Below are 20,589 nucleotides of genomic sequence, written 5' to 3' on the forward strand. Positions count from 1 at the left end.
TTGCTCGATGTTGTAGCCGACGTAACAAAGTTTCTCCTTCATCATCCTCACCGTCTCGAAGTCTGCCGAGTGATTGAAGGCATAACCCCGGAGCAGAAGGAGCTGCGGATCCCGGGGGGTGGGGGGTGGGGAGAGAGAGAGAGAGGTGAAAGGTCAGAGTTGAAGGGGCGAGCGACCGAGGACTCCCACGTTCGGGTCGGCCAACTCTGATCAGACGCATTCCGGGAAGTTTCATCAAGTGACCTCCCGTCGATGGTCGCCCGACTCGCCAATCGAAACGCGAGCAGCCTCTTCCTTCCACCGTTGGGCGATTCTGGGCGGCCATTTCTCTCTTCCCCCCCCCCAACATCTCCAATAATTTTATGACTGAGAAGTGTTGGAAGAAAATGAAACAAACACACAATTTCTTTCCGTGCCCCCAGTGATCTTTCTCCCCGGGTTATTTTGATCGCAGCAGATTACTCTTCAATTCCTGAAGACTCCAGGCCAATCCCGGAGAGTTGGCAGCTCCTAGGTCGCCATGGATACGCAGGTCAGGCCTGCAGCCGGCCTAGGCCCCAGGGTCTGGAATTCCCGTCCTTCCCGTCTCCTCCTTCAAACCCAACTCTTTGACCGAGCTTTCAGTCACCCCCTCCAACATCTCCTCCTCGGCCTCCATTTTATACGATCGCCACCGTGAAACACCTCGGGAAACTTTTGTGAATTAAAGGCACTGTATAGAACGGGAGTTACTGCTGTTGAAAGCCAATCAGACTGGGGCGTGTTGGCCATCGAAAGGAAGAATTCCCATTTCGACCGGGCCTTTCACCACCTCAGGACGTCCCAAAGCGCTTTACAGCCGATGAAGTACTTTTGAAGGATATTCAGAGGGTCGTGGGTTCGAGCCCCCACTCCAGAGACTTGAGCCCCATAATCCAGACCGACACTCCCGGTGCCAGTACTGAGGGAGCGCCGCACTGTCGGAGGGTCGGTACTGAGGGAGCGCCGCACTGTCGGAGGGTCGGTACTGAGGGAGCGCCGCACTGTCGGAGGGTCAGTACTGAGGGAGCGCCGCACTGTCGGAGGGTCGGTACTGAGGGAGCGCCGCACTGTCGGAGGGTCGGTACTGAGGGAGCGCCGCACTGTCGGAGGGTCAGTACTGAGGGAGCGCCGCACTGTCGGAGGGTCGGTACTGAGGGAGCGCCGCACTGTCGGAGGGTCGGTACTGAGGGAGCGCCGCACTGTCGGAGGGTCGGTACTGAGGGAGCGCCGCACTGTCGGAGGGTCGGTACTGAGGGAGCGCCGCGCTGTCGGAGGGTCAGTACTGAGGGAGTGCTGCACTGTCGGAGGTGCCGTCTTTCGGATGAGATGTTAAACCGAGGCCCCGTCTGCCCCTCTCAGGTGGATGTAAAAGATCCCACGGCACTATTGGAAGTTGCACTGCAGCAACTCGCCAAGGCTTCTTCGACAGCACCTCCCAAACCCGCGACCTCTACCACCTAGAAGGACAAGGGCAGCAGGCACATGGGAACAACACCACCTGCACGTTCCCCTCCAAGTCACACACCATCCCGACTTGGAAATATATCGGCCGTTCCTTCATCGTCACTGGGTCAAAATCCTGGAACTCCCTTCCTAACAGCACTGTGGGAGAACCGTCACCACACGGACTGCAGCGGTTCAAGAAGGCGGCTCACCACCACCTTCTCAAGGGGCAATTAGGGATGGGCAATAAATGCCGGCCTCGCCAGCGACTCCCACATCCCATGAACGAATAATTTTAAAAAAAGAGCAGGGGGAGTTCTCCCCGGTGTCCTGGGGCCGATATTTATCCCTCAACCAACATCACTAAAAAAAGAAACAGATGATCTGGGTCACTATCACATTACTGTTTGTGGGATCTTGCTGTGCACAAATTGGCTGCTGCGTTTCCCACATTACAACAGTGACTACACTTCCAAAAAAAAAGTACTTCATTGGCTGTAAATCGCTTTGGGCCGTCCTGAGGTGGTGAAAGGCCCGGGAGATATCAAGTTCTTTCTTAAAACAAGCAAAGACTCCACGATTGGCCTCGCCGTCCCTCCCCAGCTTCTCGGGCCTTTGCTAACCTCCGACCTTGGCCCTTTCGCCCTGTCCTGGGGGGGTGGGATTGAAATCTCCCCGGAATCCCCTGCTCCTCCTCCTGACTCACCTTGATGAGGTAGCGGGTGATGTCCCTCCCGGCAATGTCCAGTCTCCGGGTCAGGTGGGGGAGCGAGAAGCCTTCGTAGACGGGGCAGATGTGGGTCACTCCGTCCCCCGAGTCGATCACCACTCCCGTCAGTAGGCCTGAGGAGGCAGAGGGGGAAAACGGTCTGAATCCCGGCAGCCTGAGGCCTAGGGCCTGGTTATTGCATTCATTACATGACAACAAAAGTACCATTAGGTTATGGGCCCGGGGGGGCCTGGGCTGGCAATGCCGGGGGGCCTGGGCTGGCAATGCCGGGGGGCCTGGGCTGGCAATGCCGGGGGGGGCCTGGGCTGGCAATGCCGGGGGGGCCTGGGCTGGCAATGTGGGGGGGGGGCCTGGGTTGGAAATGCGGGGGGGTCCTGGGTTGGCAATGCGAGGGGGGGGCCCGGGTTGGTGATCCAGAGAACGGGAGTTCAAATCCCGCCATGGGCAGAGTGAGAATTTGAATTTAGTTTTAAAAATCTGCAATTAAAATCTGGGATCAGTGAAAGTGACTGTGAAGCTGTCGGATTGTCGTAAAAACCCAACTGGTTCACTGATGTCCCTTTAGGGAAGGAAACCTGCCGTCCTTACCCGGTCTGGGCCTTTCAGTGACTCCAGACCCCACAGCAATGTGTTTAACACTTAACCTCCCTCTGAAGTGGCCGAGCAGGAACGCTGGACGTAAATTGCCAGACCAGAAATAGTGGGAGAACAGAGTCCATAACAGCAATTAAGAGGGGGCGAGAGAGAGATAGAGACAGGGGGCGAGTGAGAGGGAGAGAGAGAGGGGGTGCAGGGGGGAGAGAGAGGGAGGGGGGTGCGGGGGGGAGAGAGGGAGGGGGGTGCGGGGGGGAGAGAGGGAGGGGGGTGCGGGGGGGAGAGAGGGAGGGGGGTGCGGGGGGGAGAGAGGGAGGGGGGTGCGGGGGGGAGAGAGGGAGGGGGGTGCGGGGGGAGAGAGGGAGGGGGGTGCGGGGGGGGAGAGAGGGAGGGGGGTGCGGGGGGGAGAGAGGGAGGGGGGTGCGGGGGGGAGAGAGGGAGGGGGTGCGGGGGGGAGAGAGGGAGGGGGGTGCGGGGGGGAGAGAGGGAGGGGGTGCGGGGGGGAGAGAGGGAGAGGGGGCGGGGGGGAGAGAGGGCGGGGGAGAGAGGGGGGGGGCGGGGGGGAGAGAGGGAGGGGGGCGGGGGGGAGAGAGGGAGGGGGGGCGGGAGGGAGAGAGAGAGGGTGGGGGAGAGAGAGGGTGGGGGAGAGAGAGGGTGGGGGAGAGAGAGGGTGGGGGAGAGAGAGGGTGGGGAGAGAGAGGGTGGGGAGAGAGAGGGTGGGGGAGAGAGAGGGTGGGGGAGAGAGAGGGTGGGGGAGAGAGAGGGTGGGGGAGAGAGAGGGTGGGGGAGAGAGAGGGTGGGGGAGAGAGGGTGGGAGAGAGAGAGGGTGGGAGAGAGAGAGGGTGGAGAGAGAGAGGGTGGAGAGAGAGAGGTGGTGGGGGAGAGAGAGAGGGGGGGGGAGGAGAGAGAGAGAGGGAGAGAGAGAGGGTGGGAGAGAGAGAGGGGGGAGAGAGAGAGAGAGTGGGGGGGAGGAGAGAGTGGAGAGAGAGAGGGGGGGGGGAGAGAGAGAGGGGGGGGGAGGAGAGAGAGAGAGGGAGAGAGAGAGGGTGGGAGAGAGAGAGGGGGGAGAGAGAGAGAGAGTGGGGGGGAGGAGAGAGTGGGAGAGAGAGAGGGGGGGGGGGGAGGAGAGAGAGAGAGGGAGCACATCAATGATCAGGAGAGAGGGACTGAGCTCAGGGTGAGGATCTGCCTCGAGGGTGTGCTGTGGGCAGTATTTACCTTGGGCGTAGAGTGTCAGCACCGCCTGGATTGCGATATAAAGACCCTCGAACTGATACATCTCGAACATCACCTGCACAGAACGAGAGAAACCAGTCTGTGTCAGCACTTGTGGGGAGCAACTCAATCAAATCTTCCACCGCCTGCATCCCCGAATATGGGGGGCCGAGCAAGTCCGGTCCCAATGGCATTCCTCGTCTCCCTGTACCCAATGCCTTGGAACAGGCCACCCTTCCAAACCTCATCCAGTGTTGGTCGGCTGTTCCACCATGGAGAGCATCACTGTCAAACCAAAAGCTCTCAACGCTGGGGGCCCAGTGACAGGGAACCCTCACACTGTCACTCAGTAACCCCTCTCCCCCCAGCGCCCTGTGTTACTGACTGTATCTCTACTGATGTTAATCCCCCTCCCTCACACTGTCACTCAGTAACCCCTCTCCCCCCAGCGCCCTGTGTTACTGACTGTATCTCTACTGATGTTAATCCCTCTCCCTCATACTGTCACTCAGTAACCCCTCTCCCCCCAGCGCCCTGTGTTACTGACTGTATCTCTACTGATGTTAATCCCTCTCCCTCATACTGTCACTCAGTAACCCCTCTCCCCCCAGCGCCCTGTGTTACTGACTGTATCTCTACTGATGTTAATCCCTCTCCCTCACACTGTCACTCAGTAACCCCTCTCCCCCCAGCGCCCTGTGTTACTGACTGTATCTCTACTGATGTTAATCCCTCTCCCTCACACTGTCACTCAGTAACCCCTCTCCCCCCAGCGCCCTGTGTTACTGACTGTATCTCTACTGATGTTAATCCCTCTCCCTCACACTGTCACTCAGTAACCCCTCTCCCCCAGCGCCCTGTGTTACTGACTGTATCTCTACTGATGTTAATCCCTCTCCCTCACACTGTCACTCAGTAACCCCTCTCCCCCAGCGCCCTGTGTTACTGACTGTATCTCTACTGATGTTAATCCCTCTCCCTCACACTGTCACTCAGTAACCCCTCTCCCCCAGCCCCCAGGTTCTTACCTGTGCCTGAATCGAGCGGCCAGTTCCTGAGGGTGTGATGGGAGGGAGTGGAGTCACCGAGACACAGGGAGCCTGAGCTGGTCCAACTCCACCGAATGCCCCTCCTGCCTCCCCGAGACACGCAGGGTCCGCGGAGAAACCCTCGGGCTCGTCAACCGTACGCCCAAAGCAGGGCCGAGGGTCGAGGGGTTGGGAGGGGGGGTGTTAGTGTACGAGAACTGGCTTCAGTCCCTCCCCTTTGATTTAGTGAGGGGGGGAAATCAGCCAGGATTTCTGTTCATTACCCGGTGGCTCCAGGGCGACGAGCGGGCATGGCTGTAATGCACCCCATGGTCCAATAGCCTTGGCTGTGATGCCCCCACAGTCCAATAGCCTTGACTGTGATGCCTCCACAGTCCAATAGCCTTGACTGTAATGCCACCCACGGTCCAATAGCCTTGGCTGTGATACCCCCACGGACCAATAGCCTTGACTGTAATGCCACCCACGGTCCAATAGCCTTGGCTGTGATACCCCCACGGACCAATAGCCTTGGCTGCGATGACCCTACGTCCCAATAGCCTTGGCTGCAATGCCACCCACGGCCCAATGGTCTTTGCTGCGATGCCCCCCATGGCCCAATAGTCTTCGCTGCGATGCCCCCCATGGCCCAATAACCTTGGCTGCGATGCCCCCTACGATTCCTCCCCTGGGATAGCCATGGCACGCGCCTCGATGACCTCACCTCGATGACCTTCTCCCGGTTTTTGATGGGGTTCATGGGGGCTCGGTCAGGAGGATTTTGCAGTTCTGGGGGTCGATGTCCAGTTTCTCCGGCCCGAAGGTGTAATCCCACAGATGCTTCATGTCATCCCAGTTCCTCACAATCCCGTTCTCCATCGGATAATTCACCTCCAGCATCGAGCGTAATTCGCTGGCCTCATCACCCACCATCAGATCCTGCCAATCACACCAACACATCAACACATCCACCAATCACTCCCAGGGCAGGTACAGGGTTAGATACAGAGTAAAGCTCCCTCTACACTGTCCCATCAAACACTCCCAGGGCAGGTACAGGGTTAGATACAGAGTAAAGCTCCCTCTACACTGTCCCATCAAACACTCCCAGGGCAGGTACAGGGTTAGATACAGAGTAAAGCTCCCTCTACACTGTCCCATCAAACACTCCAGGGCAGGTACAGGGTTAGATACAGAGTAAAGCTCCCTCTACACTGTCCCATCAAACACTCCCAGGGCAGGTACAGGGATAGATACAGAGTAAAGCTCCCTCTACACTGTCCCATCAAACACTCCCAGGGCAGGTACAGGGTTAGATACAGAGTAAAGCTCCCTCTACACTGTCCCATCAAACACTCCCAGGGCAGGTACAGGGTTAGATACAGAGTAAAGCTCCTCTACACTGTCCCATCAATCACTCCCAGGGCAGGTACAGGGTTAGATACAGAGTAAAGCTCCCTCTACACTGTCCCATCAATCACTCCCAGGGCAGGTACAGCACGGGTTAGATACAGAGTAAAGCTCCCTCTACACTGTCCCATCAAACACTCCCAGGGCAGGTACAGGGTTAGATACAGAGTAAAGCTCCCTCTACACTGTCCCATCAAACACTCCCAGGGCAGGTACAGGGTTAGATACAGAGTAAAGCTCCCTCTACACTGTCCCATCAAACACTCCCAGGGCAGGTACAGGGTTAGATACAGAGTAAAGCTCCCTCTACACTGTCCCATCAAACACTCCCAGGGCAGGTACAGGGTTAGATACAGAGTAAAGCTCCCTCTACACTGTCCCATCAAACACTCCCAGGGCAGGTACAGGGTTAGATACAGAGTAAAGCTCCCTCCACACTGTCCCGTCAAACACTCCCAGGGCAGGTACAGGGTTAGATACAGAGTAAAGCTCCCTCTACACTGTCCCGTGTGGTCAGTCCTGTCTCCCCCTGCACCTCCCCCCCACCCCCTCCTCACCCAGGCCCCGTCCCAGAGACCCTGCATGTTGTACCTTGATCTCGATGTTTCCCACTTTGGCGGTCGATCTGATGATGGGACGTCCCACCAGAGCGGGGAAAATGTGCTCTGGGAAGTTGAACCGGCAAAACCACACTTAACAAACTGGGGAGAGAGAAAGAAAACAGGTTACAGTAACAGGAGAAAGGCCATTCAGCCCCTCCAACCATTTCAGACCCCCTGTCCCCTTTCACACTTGCTGGCCTGAGCGTCAGCCAACCTCCAGTACCTGGGCCAAAGGGCTGAGGGCTCAGACAGTGAGGGTCAACACAGAGGCCAGTTGTAGCTCCGACCACCAGCCCAGGCCGGGGACGGGGCCTGGGCCTTTCCTGCTCTGTGTGGGGGGAGGGGGTTCAGTCCCACCCCGGGCGGTCGGGTGTCATGTTCTTGGTGAACGCGTGTCTGTCTGCATGAGTGGGTGCCTGTCTGTCTGTCTGCGTGAGTGGGTGCCTGCCTGTCTGCGTGGGGGTGGGTCGGTCGGTGTGCGTGCGTGCCTGTCTGTCTGTCTGTCTGTCTGTCTGTCTGTGTGCGTGCCTGCCTGTGTGCGTGTCTGTCTGTCTGTCTGCGTGCGTGGGTGGGTGGGTGCCTGTCTGTCTGTCTGCGTGCGTGGGTGGGTGTCTGTCTGTCTGCCTGCCTGCGTGGGTGGGTGTCTGTCTGTCTGCCTGCCTGCCTGCGTGGGTGGGTGGGTGCCTGTCTGTCTGTCTGCGTGCGTGGGTGGGTGGGTGTCTGTCTGTCTGTCTGTCTGTCTGTCTGCGTGGGGGTGGGTCGGTCGGTCGGTCGGTGTGCGTGCCTGTCTGTCTGTGTGCGTGCCTGCCTGTGTGCGTGTCTGTCTGTCTGTCTGTCTGCGTGCGTGGGTGTCTGTCTGTCTGCGTGCCTGCTTGTCCTGGGCAGAATTATTAAAATGAAGCAACATTCAACCAGGAATAACAAAAGCTCAAATCCAGGGCAAAAGTTGCCTCTTCCGGGAGTGGAAGGGTTAAGGCAGCCTGCCCGCGGGGCTGAGCTTCTCCTAATCCCCCCCTCACTCCATTCCACCCCTCCACCCTCCCGTCCCCACTCAGGAATGCTTGCCCTGGAGCTGTGTTAAACGAGTTTGGGCCTGTACACGTCAACAATCCGGAGCTGGAACCTCAGCGAGCGTCTCCCTCGAGTCTCGGCAGAACTGAGGTACAAAATCCTCGGCCAGCTCGAGGCATCACCTCTCGGGACGCAGGCGGCTCAGACCAGGGGCCAAACGCGTCTCACTCAGGACCCTGGTACGTGGGATCGAGCCCCCACTCCAGACCGACACTCAGTACGGAGGGTCAGTGCTGAGGGAGCGCCGCACTGTCGGAGGGTCGGTGCTGAGGGAGCGCTGCACTGTCGGAGGGTCAGTGCTGAGGGAGCGCCGCACTGTCGGAGGGTCAGTACTGAGGGAGCGCTGCACTGTCGGAGGGTCAGTACTGAGGAAGCGCCGCACTGTCGGAGGGTCAGTACTGAGGGAGCGCCGCACTGTCGGAGGGTCAGTACTGAGGGAGCGCTGCACTGTCAGAGGGTCAGTACTGAGGGAGCGCTGCACTGTCGGAGGGTCAGTACTGAGGGAGCGCTGCACTGTCGGAGGGTCAGTGCTGAGGGAGTGCTGCACTGTCGGAGGGTCAGTACTGAGGGAGCGCCGCACTGTCGGAGGTGCCGTCTTTCGGATGAGATGTTAAACCGAGGCCCCGTCTGCCCCTCTCAGGTGGATGTAAAAGATCCCACGGCCACTATTGGAAGAAGAGCAGGGGAGTTCTCCCCGGTGTCCTGGGGCCAATATTTATCCCTCAACCAACATCACTAAAAAAACAGATGATCTGATCATTATCACATTGCTGTTTGTGGGATCTTGCTGTGTGCAAATTGGCTGCTGCGTTTCCTACATTACAACAGTGACCGCACTTCAAAAAGTACTTCATTGGCTGTAAAGCACTTTGGGACGTCCTGAGGTGGTGAAAGGCCCTGTGTAAATGGGAGTCCTTTCTTTCTATTCACTCCCCCACCTCCCTTCGTCCCACTCCTGGTCGAATAGCCCTCGCCTACCATCTGGGACTCCCTCCCTCGGGGAGTTTGCTCCCGGAGTCCTGGGGCCAATATTCCTTCCTCAACTGAACACCACCAAAAACAAAAAGAATTGGTTTCTGGTGCTGTCGGTGGGATCTTGCTGTGCACAAAATGGCTGCCGCGGCTGAAATGCTTCCCAAAGTCACCTGGTTTGCTTTTCCGGGACCTCAAAGAAACAACAGAGGAAGCTGTGCGGGGGCAGGAAAGAGAATTCCCCTCCCCCCTCAGGCACTGAGACCAATTGTGCCCCCCCTCCCCAGGTGAGGCCAGCGAACCCAGCACAGGCCAGGAATAGAGCCTGGGGCTTTCCTATTCTGTGGGGGAGTGGTCCAGGACCTCCCCGGGCAGGGCCACCTGAAGCAAACAGATAAATATTCACCAAGTGATCAAAAGAAGTCGGCCAATTTTTGTTAAAAACAAACAAGGTTTGCCTGGAATGTAAGAGTCTGTAGAGCCTTGGTGTGCAGCTCTGGGCTGATTACAACAAGTGTGCAAACACACCCAGAACTCACACTCTGCGGAGGAAGGTCACCTGTTATCCAGTGTGTACACAACACCCAGTGGGACACGGAGCAGTCTGAGCTCTGAGTGAAAACACCATGCTCCCCGAATGTTTGTATCAAGGTGAGGGCTGTGACGGTGGAGAGGTGAACTCTCTCGATACAAAGGACCAGAGTCCCAGCATCAAACACTCCCAGGGCAGGTACAGGGTTAGATACAGAGTAAAGCTCCCTCTACACTGTCCCATCAAACACTCCCAGGGGCAGGTACAGGGTTAGATACAGAGTAAAGCTCCCTCTACACTGTCCCATCAAACACTCCCAGGGGCAGGTACAGGGTTAGATACAGAGTAAAGCTCCCTCTACACTGTCCCATCAAACACTCCCAGGGCAGGTACAGGGTTAGATACAGAGTAAAGCTCCCTCCACACTGTCCCGTCAAACACTCCCAGGGCAGGTACAGGGTTAGATACAGAGTAAAGCTCCCTCTACACCGTCCCATCAAACACTCCCAGGGCAGGTACAGGGTTAGATACAGAGTAAAGCTCCCTCTACACTGTCCCATCAAACACTCCCAGGGCAGGTACAGGGTTAGATACAGAGTAAAGCTCCCTCTACACTGTCCCATCAAACACTCCCAGGGCAGGTACAGGGTTAGATACAGAGTAAAGCTCCCTCTACACTGTCCCGTCAAACACTCCCAGGGCAGGTACAGGGTTAGATACAGAGTAAAGCTCCCTCTACACTGTCCCATCAAACACTCCCAGGGCAGGTACAGGGTTAGATACAGAGTAAAGCTCCCTCTACACTGTCCCATCAAACACTCCCAGGGCAGGTACAGCACGGGTTAGATACAGAGTAAAGCTCCCTCTACACTGTCCCATCAAACACTCCCAGGGCAGGTACAGCACGGGTTAGATACAGAGTAAATCTCCCTCTACACTGTCCCATCAAACACTCCCAGGGCAGGTACGGGGTTAGATATGGAGTAAATCTCCCTCTACACTGTCCCATCAAACACTCCCAGGGTCAGGTACAGGGTTAGATACAGAGTAAAGCTCCCTCTACACTGTTCCGTCCATAGATGAGTGTCCCCCTCCTGACCCTGCGGGCGATGTTTCCCAATCTGACTGATCTTGTTGCCCTGAGGCAGGAGGCAGTTTTGAGGATGGGGAACTGGGCCGACAAACTCATTTGGTGACGGCCGCTTTGATCTGGTGGAGGAAGAGGAGAAACTTTCATCTCTCAATGTCGGGAAATCACAGAGACGGAATGCTGGCGTCTCAACTCCTTGTGACAACCCTTGACTTCCCTCTGAACGATCCTCAATCGCTCAGCTTCCCCTTTCTGTTTGAGGAAGATGGATAGCCCCGTTCCTCTCCCAGACGCCCCCCCTCCTCTCTCTCCCACAAGCGGTACATTCGTGTAGCTCAGACTCCTCGTTCCCCTTCTCGACTTTGGTTACACCCCCGGGACCGTCACCCTGCACCCAGAAACTCTCAGGAGGAAGTCCGGGGAACAGAGAAAGAAAGAACTCCCATTTCTCCCGGGCCTTTCACCACCTCAGGACGTCCCAAAGCGCTTTACACACAATGAAGTACTTTTTTTTTTGAAGTGTGGTCACTGTTGTAGTGTAGGAAACGCAGCAGCCAATTTGCGCACAGCAAGATCCCACAAGTTGACCTCCATCGGCTCCCAGTCCCCCAAGCCTCGATTTTAAAATTCTCATCCTTGTTTTCAAATCCCTCCATGGCCCTCGCCCCCCTCCCTATCTCTGTAACCTCCTCCAGCCCGACAACCCTCCGAGATCTCTGCGCTCCTCCAATTCTGGCCTCTTGCCCATCACCCGATTTCCATCGCTCCACCATTGGCGGCCGTGCCTTCAGCTGCCTGGGCCCTAAGCTCTGGAATTCCCTCCCTAAACCTCTTGCATTTATATAGCGCCTTTAACGTAGTAAAACGTCCCCAGGCCACTTCACAGGAGCGTAAATCAGACAAAATTTGACACCGAGCCACATGAGGAGATATTAGGACAGGTGACCAAAAGCTTGGTCAAAGAGGGAGGTTTTAAGCAGCGTCTTAAAGGAGGAGAGAGAGGGGGAGAGGTTTAGGGAGGGAATTCCAGAGCTTAGGGCCCAGGCAGCTGAAGGCACGGCCGCCAAAGGTGGAGCGATGGAAATCGGGGATGGGCAAGAAACCAGAATTGGAGGAGCGCAGAGATCTCGGAGGGTTGTAGGGGCTGGAGGAGGTTACAGAGATAGGGAGGAGGGGGCGAGGGCCATGGAGGGATTTGAACATGAAGATGGAGAATTTTAAATTTGAGGCGTTGATGGACTGGGAGCTGATGTAGGACAGCTTGTGGGATCTTGCTACCCATTCTTCAGATGTGAACATAGGAACAGGAGGAGGCCATTCAGCCCCTCGAGCCTGTTCCACCATTCGATCAGATTATAGCTGTATCTGTATCTTAACCCCATTTACCCGCCTTTGATCCAAATTCCTCGATAAACCTTACCAAATAATAACCCCTCTATAGCTGTGAAAGCTTCAACTGACCCCCAGCATCCACAGCCTCGTGGGGGAGGGGCAACAGGATATTCGACCACGGGCAGCATCACAGCCAAGTGAAAACACACACACTTTCCAGGGGTCACCGTACGATCGGGCACATGAACCCTGGCTGGTTTTTACCATCTTTACCCGGTCGAGGCTGAGTTCACCAATCTCAGCAATTGAGGTTCTTCAATTGGCCTCAATGACCCCTTGATTATTGATGGGGAGGGGAGGGGAGGGGGGGACCCCCCCCCAACCACCCTCTCCCCTTGCTGGAAAGCGTGGGGGACGGGGTTGGGCCCGGCTGTGATGCACTACCTGGCCGAATGTCCCCACCTCTCACAGTCTGGGCTCGGGTCAGGCAGTACCCCCACCACCCCACTCCCCCCAAACACTACTTGCAAAAAAAAAACCCAGTGCAATATATCAATAAAACCCAGCCAGCCAATCCTGTTCCAAACTCCGCTTGTGGACAATTCAGTTTCCACCCGCTTTCCGAAACTGTGCAACAGTTGGAAACTGGATTGAAACTGACTCGCTGCTGAATTGGGGTTAATTTCACTTCCTCCCCATCCCCTGGGGTGGAATATCTCAGCCTTGGCAGCGAGAGAGAGAGAACATCTTCCCAATTCTGTTGCAAATCACACACACGGGACACATTTCCCCTTCGACACTGTATCACTGCAGGGAATCTCTCTCTCTCTCTCTCCCTCCCGACTGCAATTATTTAGATTAAAAGTATTTTTTTTTTTTGCAACAGTCTCGCTGCATAGATCGAGTTGCAAAGGTATTTTTTGTTGCATTTTTCTCTCTCTCTCTCTTTTTGTAACTCATTCCCTCCCAGATCTGCCCTCAAGATTCTCTCTCTCTCTCTCTCTGCCTCTGCTCTCCACACCCATCCCCTGCTTCCTGGAGCATTTGTTCCATCCCCTGAATCAAGTCTCTTTGCTCTTACCCCGGTTCCATTGTCACAAACGATCACCTTCCTTCCTTGACTGTCCATTTTCTGCAACCCAGCTTTTTCTTTTCTTCTTCTTGATGTTTTATTTGTCTCTATTTAATACTATGTAAATTCCGCTGATATTAACACCCCCCCCTCCCCTTTTTTCTTACTCAAGGTCCGGATATGATTGCAAACTGGTTAAAAATTCACAGCGACACGTAACATCCTGAGCTAATCCGCCACTTCCTCATTCAATTTAGAGAGAAAGGGGGAAAAAAACACAAAACCACTCGGGAGGGGACTGAAAGCATAAAATAAAAATCGAAACTGGGAGGGAGGAACAAAATAAATAACTGGGATCTCGGATAAATATCGATTGGGAATGCGAGCGAGAGGCAGGATTTTTATATATACACACACACACACAAGCTTCTTCATTTCCCCCTTTCATTCACCCCCTCCCTGCTGGGGGTTCGGGTCCCACGGGCACCGGCCGCCCTCCTGGATCTCGCCCATTCTTCACTCGTGAGAGCCTGGACTGTGTCCGTGGGGTATTCAACCGGGGGATGCGTCACAGATTCTGTCCTCACCTGACCTCCAGACTTGTGCTCACGGTCCAGCAAGTGGGGTAGGGGGGGGTGGTATCACTGGATAGCAATCATGAGAAGGAACCCTGGCTGATTTCCCCACCACCCCGCAGACCAGGAAATGGAGTGACAGCTTCCCCATTCCCTTTAGATTGTTGAAATGGTGTCCCCAGAAACTGCGGGAAAAGTAACGTCGAGTTCACGGCTCTCGCCATTATTGCGTATAAGTTAGTGGTAAGAGATTGGCCGTGAGCTGCGAGTTGCCACAGGTCGCTGGACGATTTCCGCTGTTAGCCGCGGGGAACCCACTGTCAGTCTCCCCGTGGGTGTCAATAAATTTCTGGATTCGCACCGTGAATACGGATGAATCTCGCTGCAGACATTTAGTGCTGGAATTTCACGGCATAAGGACCCTGTTAATGACGAGATTTCTGGTCCTGAGGTGAAACATGACCTTGGAAGCCCAGAAGGGGAATAATTGAAACTGTGGAGTCTCACGCCTGCAGGTAGTAAATTGTTCTGAGGTTTTTTAAACTTTACATTTTAAATGTTTTAATTTTTTTTCTTACTTTTCCTTTCTGTCTCTTTTTTTCTGTCTCTTAATTCTCTTTCTGTACCTGATTTGACTCTAATTCATCCCGTTTCCTTCTCCGTCGTTCCTTAAATTTCATTGGTTAAGGAGCCAGACCATTGGACCTGTTGCCCTCGTTATCAGCTCACATTTCCAGCAATTTGCAGTGCGAAAAATCCAATTCAGGGCACTCGTCACAAGATGCCCCACTCCAGCAATTTCTGGGCCTATATAATTGATCTAAGATCATTGATGTAAAATCATTGATGTAAAATCAAGGTATAAAATCATTGGTGTAAAATCATGATATAGAATCATTGATATAAAATCATGGCATAAAGTCATGATATAGAATCAATGAAATAAAATATACTATGATATAAATTCATTGATATAGAATCACTATATAGAATCATTGATATAAAATCATGGTACAAAATCAAGGTATAATATCATTGATATAAAATCATGATATAAAATCACAATCTAAGATCATTGATATTTGGCTGCTTTTATGTTTGATGACCCAGTACAGTAGTCACACTGAGGGATCAAACGGGGACTTGTAGCAAGTTCCCATTTCGCCCTTAAACTTTGTGGCTGATGGGAGTCACAGGGAGTGAGGGAGCGGGGAGAGACATGAGGGAAAAGCAGCCAGTCCGTTACAGCCCTGACGGAGGGCTGGGAGGAGCTGGCAGAGACACCTGGAACTCGAGGGTCCTGATTGAGACCAGTTAATAAGGGTGTGGGGTGAGTCCTAGCAATAGAGCGACAGCACCATCTGGTGCCTGGGTACCAGGCCAACACCCTCGGATCTTTGGGGGGGGGGCAGAGTTTCCTGGGATGGGCCGGGGAGGGGAAGGAATGGAACCTGCCCAATTTCCTGCCTGCACCCCTATAATCTAACACGTTATTTAGTTCAGTCCTGCAGCCAGGCATGCCAGCATCGGTTAGGATGTTGTTCAGACTGGTGTCCACACAACCACCTCAGTGCCAACTTCATGGGTGCAGAGGGAGCTTTACTCTGTATCTAACCCATTCTTTTTGAAGTGTGGTCACTTGTAATGTAGGAAACACGGCAGCCAATTTGCGCACAGCAAGTTCCCACAAACAGCAATGTGATAGTGACCAGATCATCTGTTTTTTTTAGTGATGTCGGTTAAGAGATAAATATTGGCCCCAGGACACCGGGGAGAACTCCCCCTGCTCTTCTTCCAATAGTGGCCGTGGGATCTTTTTTACCCACTTGAGGGGGCCTCGGTTAAACGCCTCATCCAGAAGATGGCACCTCTGACAGTGCAGCACTCCCTCAGTACCGACCCTCCGACAGTGCGGCGCTCCCTCAGCACTGGCGCTGGGAGTGTCGGCCTGGATTATGGGGCTCAAGTCTCTGGAGTGGGGGCTCGAACCCACGACCTTCTGACTCAGAGGCGAGACACTAAGCCATGGTTGACACCTTAAAGGCATCCTGGTGCCCAACTTGACTCCCACTGCCCCTCCTTGAGCCCTTGCAAAGGATTACCCCCAATCCCCCTCACCACTGTCCTCTCCAACTGTCTCTCCTGCAGCGTCTGTCAACCTGTTCATTAACTATCTTACCTCCATCTTGCACACCTCCTGCCCAGTATACAGTGGGGCCTCAAGGTCCTGGTACATAGACTAGAGCCCACAGGGAGCGCTCCTCTTCCTCCAGGATCCTGCGGAAGGGTATACCTGATTGAAGATGCTGCTCCTTTCAGTCTCACTGCCCTCTCGAGTCAGCTCGTGGCTTTGAGCCCCACTCCAGTGTCTGTGCGAGTGTGTGTGTTAGTGAGTGCTCGTGCGAATGTGCCAGTACGAATGTGCGTCGGTGCGAGTACGCTAGTGTGCGCATGTGTTGGTGTCTGTGCGTGTTTTGGTGAGCGCCTGTGCGAGATTGCTGATGAGTGTGCGTCGGTGAGCGTCTGTTGGTGAGTGTCTGTGAGAGTATGTCGATGTGAGTGTGTGTTGGTGAGTGTCTGTGTGAGTGTGTGTTGGTGAGCGTCTGTGAGTGTGTGTCGATGTGAGTGTGTGTTGGTGAGCGTCTGTGTGAGTGTGTGTTGGTGAGCGTCTGTGAGAGTATGTTGATGTGAGTGTGTGTTGGTGAGTGTCTGTGTGAGTGTGTTGGTGAGTGTCTGTGAGAGTGTGTCGATGTGAGTGTGTGTTGGTGAGCGTCTGTGTGATTGTGCGTCGGTGAGCGTCTGTGAGAGTTGGCTGGTGTGAGTGTGTGTTGGTGAGCGAGTGTGCGATGAAGCCCTGGTAGAGGGGAGCAGCACTCTGTTCAACCCTCCCCGTCTGGACCAGCCCCACTTGATTGAAAGACCGAGACCATCTTCAGAAAACGGAGATCCAGGAGAGACTTTATTTCAGTTATATAAAGCCACAAGTTCTAAAATCATGATAACCGCGAACGACCTTCGATAATAACTGCAGAAAACTCGTTTGTTTTTTTTTACAAAAAGAAAGATGTCTGGACCTGTGCTCACATTCGAAATGCAAAGATATTCAAAACACAAATAAACCATTGGGAGAGAGTCAGAGATCTATTATATACATTATACTTATACAGAGATACAGGACCAGAGTCAGGGGAGGGGGAGGGGGGATAGGGGGAGGGGAGGGGGGGATAGGGGGAGGGGGAGGGGGGGATAGGGGGAGGGGGAGGGGGGGATAGGGGGAGGGGGGGATAGGGGAGGGGGGGATAGGGGGAGGTGGGGGACAGAGAGGGGGGACAGAGAGGGGGAGGGGGGACAGAGAGGGGGAGGGGGACAGAGAGGGGGAGGGGGGACAGAGAGGGGGAGGGGGGACAGAGAGGGGGAGGGGGACAGAGAGGGGGAGGGGGGACAGAGAGGGGGAGGGGGGACAGAGAGGGAGAGGGGGGACAGAGAGGGAGAGGGGGGGACAGAGAGGGAGAGGGGGGGACAGAGAGGGGGAGGGGGGGGACAGAGAGGGGGAGGGGGGACAGAGAGGGGGAGGGGGGACAGAGAGGGGAGGGGGGACAGAGAGGGGGAGGGGGGACAGAGAGGGGAGGGGGGACAGAGAGGGGGAGGGGGGACAGAGAGGGGGAGGGGGGACAGAGAGGGGGAGGGGGGACAGAGAGGGGAGGGGGACAGAGAGGGGGGAGGGGGGACAGAGAGGGGGAGGGGGACAGAGAGGGGGAGGGGGGACAGAGAGGGGGAGGGGGACAGAGAGGGGGAGGGGGGACAGAGAGGGGGAGGGGGGACAGAGAGGGGGAGGGGGGACAGAGAGGGGGAGGGGGGACAGAGAGGGGGAGGGGGGACAGAGAGGGGGAGGGGGGACAGAGAGGGGGAGGGGGGACAGAGAGGGGAGAGGGAGGGGAGCGAGGGGGAGGGAGGGGAGCGAGGGGGAGGGAGGGGAGCGAGGGGGAGGGAGGGGAGCGAGGGGGGAGGGAGGGGAGCGAGGGGGGAGGGAGAGGGGAGCGAGGGGGGAGGGAGGGGAGCGAGGGGGAGGGAGGGGAGGGAGGGGGGAGGGAGGGGAGCGAGGGGGGAGGGAGGGGAGCGAGGGGGAGGGAGGGGAGCGAGGGGGGAGGGAGGGGAGCGAGGGGGTGGGAGGGGAGCGAGGAGGGAGGGAGGGGGGTGAGCGAGGGGGAGGAGAGAGGGGGAGGGAGAGAGGGAGGGGGAGAGAGGGAGGGGAGAGAGGGAGGGAGAGGGGAGAGAGGGAGGGGGAGGGGGGAGGGATGAGAGGGAGGGGAGGGGGGAGGGAGGGAGAGAGGGAGGGTGGGGGAGGGAGGGTGGGGGAGGGATGGAGGGGGAGGGATGGAGGGGGGGGAGGGGATGGAGGGGGAGGGATGGAGGGGGAGGGATGGAGGGGGAGGATGGAGGGGGAGGGATGGAGGGGGAGGGAGGGAGGATGGAGGGGGAGGGAGGCAGGGATAGTGGGTGGGGGAGGGAGGGGGAGAGAGAGAAAGAGAGGGGGAGGGTAGGGCGAGCCAGACCAAGAAAGAGACAAGAAAGAGAAAGTGACAGAGAGAGAGAGAGAGACAGAGAACGCATACCACCAAACCCCTCCCAGAGATCAGCCCAACCTCAGAGAGATCGACCCGCCCTTCCCCACCCTCCCTCCACCACCCGCCTCACTCCCCTCCTGAGAGTTCAGTCTAATCTCGAAGGGATCGGCCAATCAAGAGACACCGTTCCAGTAACAGAGACAGCCTTTTATCCCCCTCATCGTCCCTTCCCCGGAGCACAGGGTCCCACCGGTTCTTCACTTTGAGCCCAGGCAGCGAGTGTCGCCTGGATCTTCGACTGCAGGGGGCATCACAGCCCCAGCTCGAACCCCCGAACCCCCCACCCCCCCCGTCCTCGCCCAGCAAGGGGGTCACCGGACAGTGATCAGTGACAGGAATCCTGGCTTCCCTCCATTCTCCCTAATCCAATAATAATGGGGGGGAAGAGACCAGTTAACCCCACACAGTCCGAGGATCAAACTCCAGGGGGCCTTCTAGTCGTTAGCGTTCCGTGGGTGGGGGTGGGGGGGCGAGAAACGTACGTGTGGAGCAGGCCGGAGTTTAACAAACAGAATCCACCTTTCATGACTTGAGCAGGGGGAGGAGGGGGTTGGGAACCAGAATCAGGTGCCTGACCGGAGCAGCAAACAGAACCCCTCCACACTCGTTCCCCACTGGTCAGTTTATCCGGTTACAAAACGCCAATGGGTTTTTTGAACCTGTCACCTTTTAAACCAGAGGGGGACGCCACCTCCCCCAGTCCATCAGCACAGCCCCCTCACCCCCTCCGTCAAAGGAGGGCGGAGAAATTCCGTCAACCGCTGTGATCGTGTAATCTCCGGGACCGGGTTTTGATCGACCGAGGGGGTCAGGAGGAATTTTCCAGAGTATTTTTTTCCCCTGATTGGCCCTGTGTTTTTTTTTTCTGGGGAGAGGGATAGTCTGGGTATATGGGGGAGAGGGGAGGTGAGTGTCTGGGGGTATATGGGGGAAAGGGGAGTCTGGGGGTATATGGGGGAGAGGGGAGGGGAGAGTCTGGGGGTATATGGGGGAGAGGGGAGGTGAGTGTCTGGTGTATATGGGGGAAAGGGGAGGGGGGAGTCTGGGGGTATATGGGGGAGAGGGGAGGTGAGTGTCTGGGGGTATATGGGGGGGGGGGGGGGGGAGATAGTCTAGGGTATATGGGGGAGAGGGGAGGTGAGTGTCTGGGGGTATATGGGGGAGAGGGGAGGGGGGAGTCTGGGGGTATATGGGGGAGAGGGGAGGGGAGAGTCTGGGGTATATGGGGGAGAGGGGAGGGGAGAGTCTGGGGGTATATGGGGGAGTGGGGAGGGGAGAGTCTGGGAACGTATGGGGGAGAGGGGAGGGGAGAGTCAGGGGGTATATAGGGGAGAGGGAGGGGAGAGTCTGGGGGTATATGGGGGAGTGGGGAGGGGGGAGTCTGGGAACGTATGGGGGAGAGGGGAGGGGAGAGTCAGGGGGTATATAGGGGAGAGGGGAGGGGAGAGTCTGGGAACGTATGGGGGAGAGGGGAGGGGGAGAGGTCAGGGGGTATATAGGGGAGAGGGGAGGGGAGAGTCTGGGGGTATATAGGGGAGTGGGGAGGGGAGAGTCTGGGGTATATGGGGGAGTGGGAGGGGAGAGTCTGGGGGTTTATGGGGGAGTGGGGAGGGAAAGTCTGGGGGTATATGGGGGAGAGGTGAGGGAAGAGTCAGGAGGTATATGGGGGAGTGGGGAGGGGAAAGTCTGGGGCATATGGGGGAGAGGTGAGGGGAGAGTCAGGGGGTATATGGGGGAGAGGGGAGGGGATCGTCTGGGGGTATATGGAGAGAGGGGAGGGGATCGTCTGTGGGGTGTCGGGGGGAGAGGGGAGGGAGAGTCTGGTCAGTAGAAAAATTGGTAGTTACTGGAAAATCGACAATCCTGCATTCGACCAGGAAAGACCCTAAATCGAAACGAGCTTTTAATTATTAGTATCAGACGGAAAGATGCGCAAATAAACCCACACGCACACAGACAGACAGACAGACAGACAGACACAGGAAACAGACGGGAGGGAGCTAGAAACAAGGTTCACTCAGTCTGCTGCTTGTTTTCTCTCTCTCTGCGCGTGGTGTGTGTTTTGACGGGGCTGGGATTGGCAGTCGTGACGGGAACTGACAGAGTCTGGGGGGCAGGGGGAGGGGGGGGGGGGGGCGGAGGAGAGACGGGCCTGCTCCCGGGAGGAAGGGACTGTCTCGGAGGGGGGGGGGGAAAGGTTGGGGGGGTGGGGGGCTGCCATTAGCTTGCCGATCCCTCCTCTCTTCCCCCCAACCCCCTCCACCAACGACCCCCCCC

General features: G+C 56.4%; 1 pseudogene; it reads right to left on the reverse strand.

Moving 5' to 3' along the window:
* Positions 1–3: 3 nt before the first annotated feature.
* Positions 4–13,330, reverse strand: LOC137308914 (actin-related protein 2-A-like; annotated as a pseudogene).
* Positions 13,331–20,589: the final 7,259 nt, after the last annotated feature.

The sequence above is a fragment of the Heptranchias perlo genome, unplaced genomic scaffold (genome assembly GCF_035084215.1).
Source record: "Heptranchias perlo isolate sHepPer1 unplaced genomic scaffold, sHepPer1.hap1 HAP1_SCAFFOLD_1435, whole genome shotgun sequence".
Classification (NCBI taxonomy): domain Eukaryota; kingdom Metazoa; phylum Chordata; class Chondrichthyes; order Hexanchiformes; family Hexanchidae; genus Heptranchias; species Heptranchias perlo.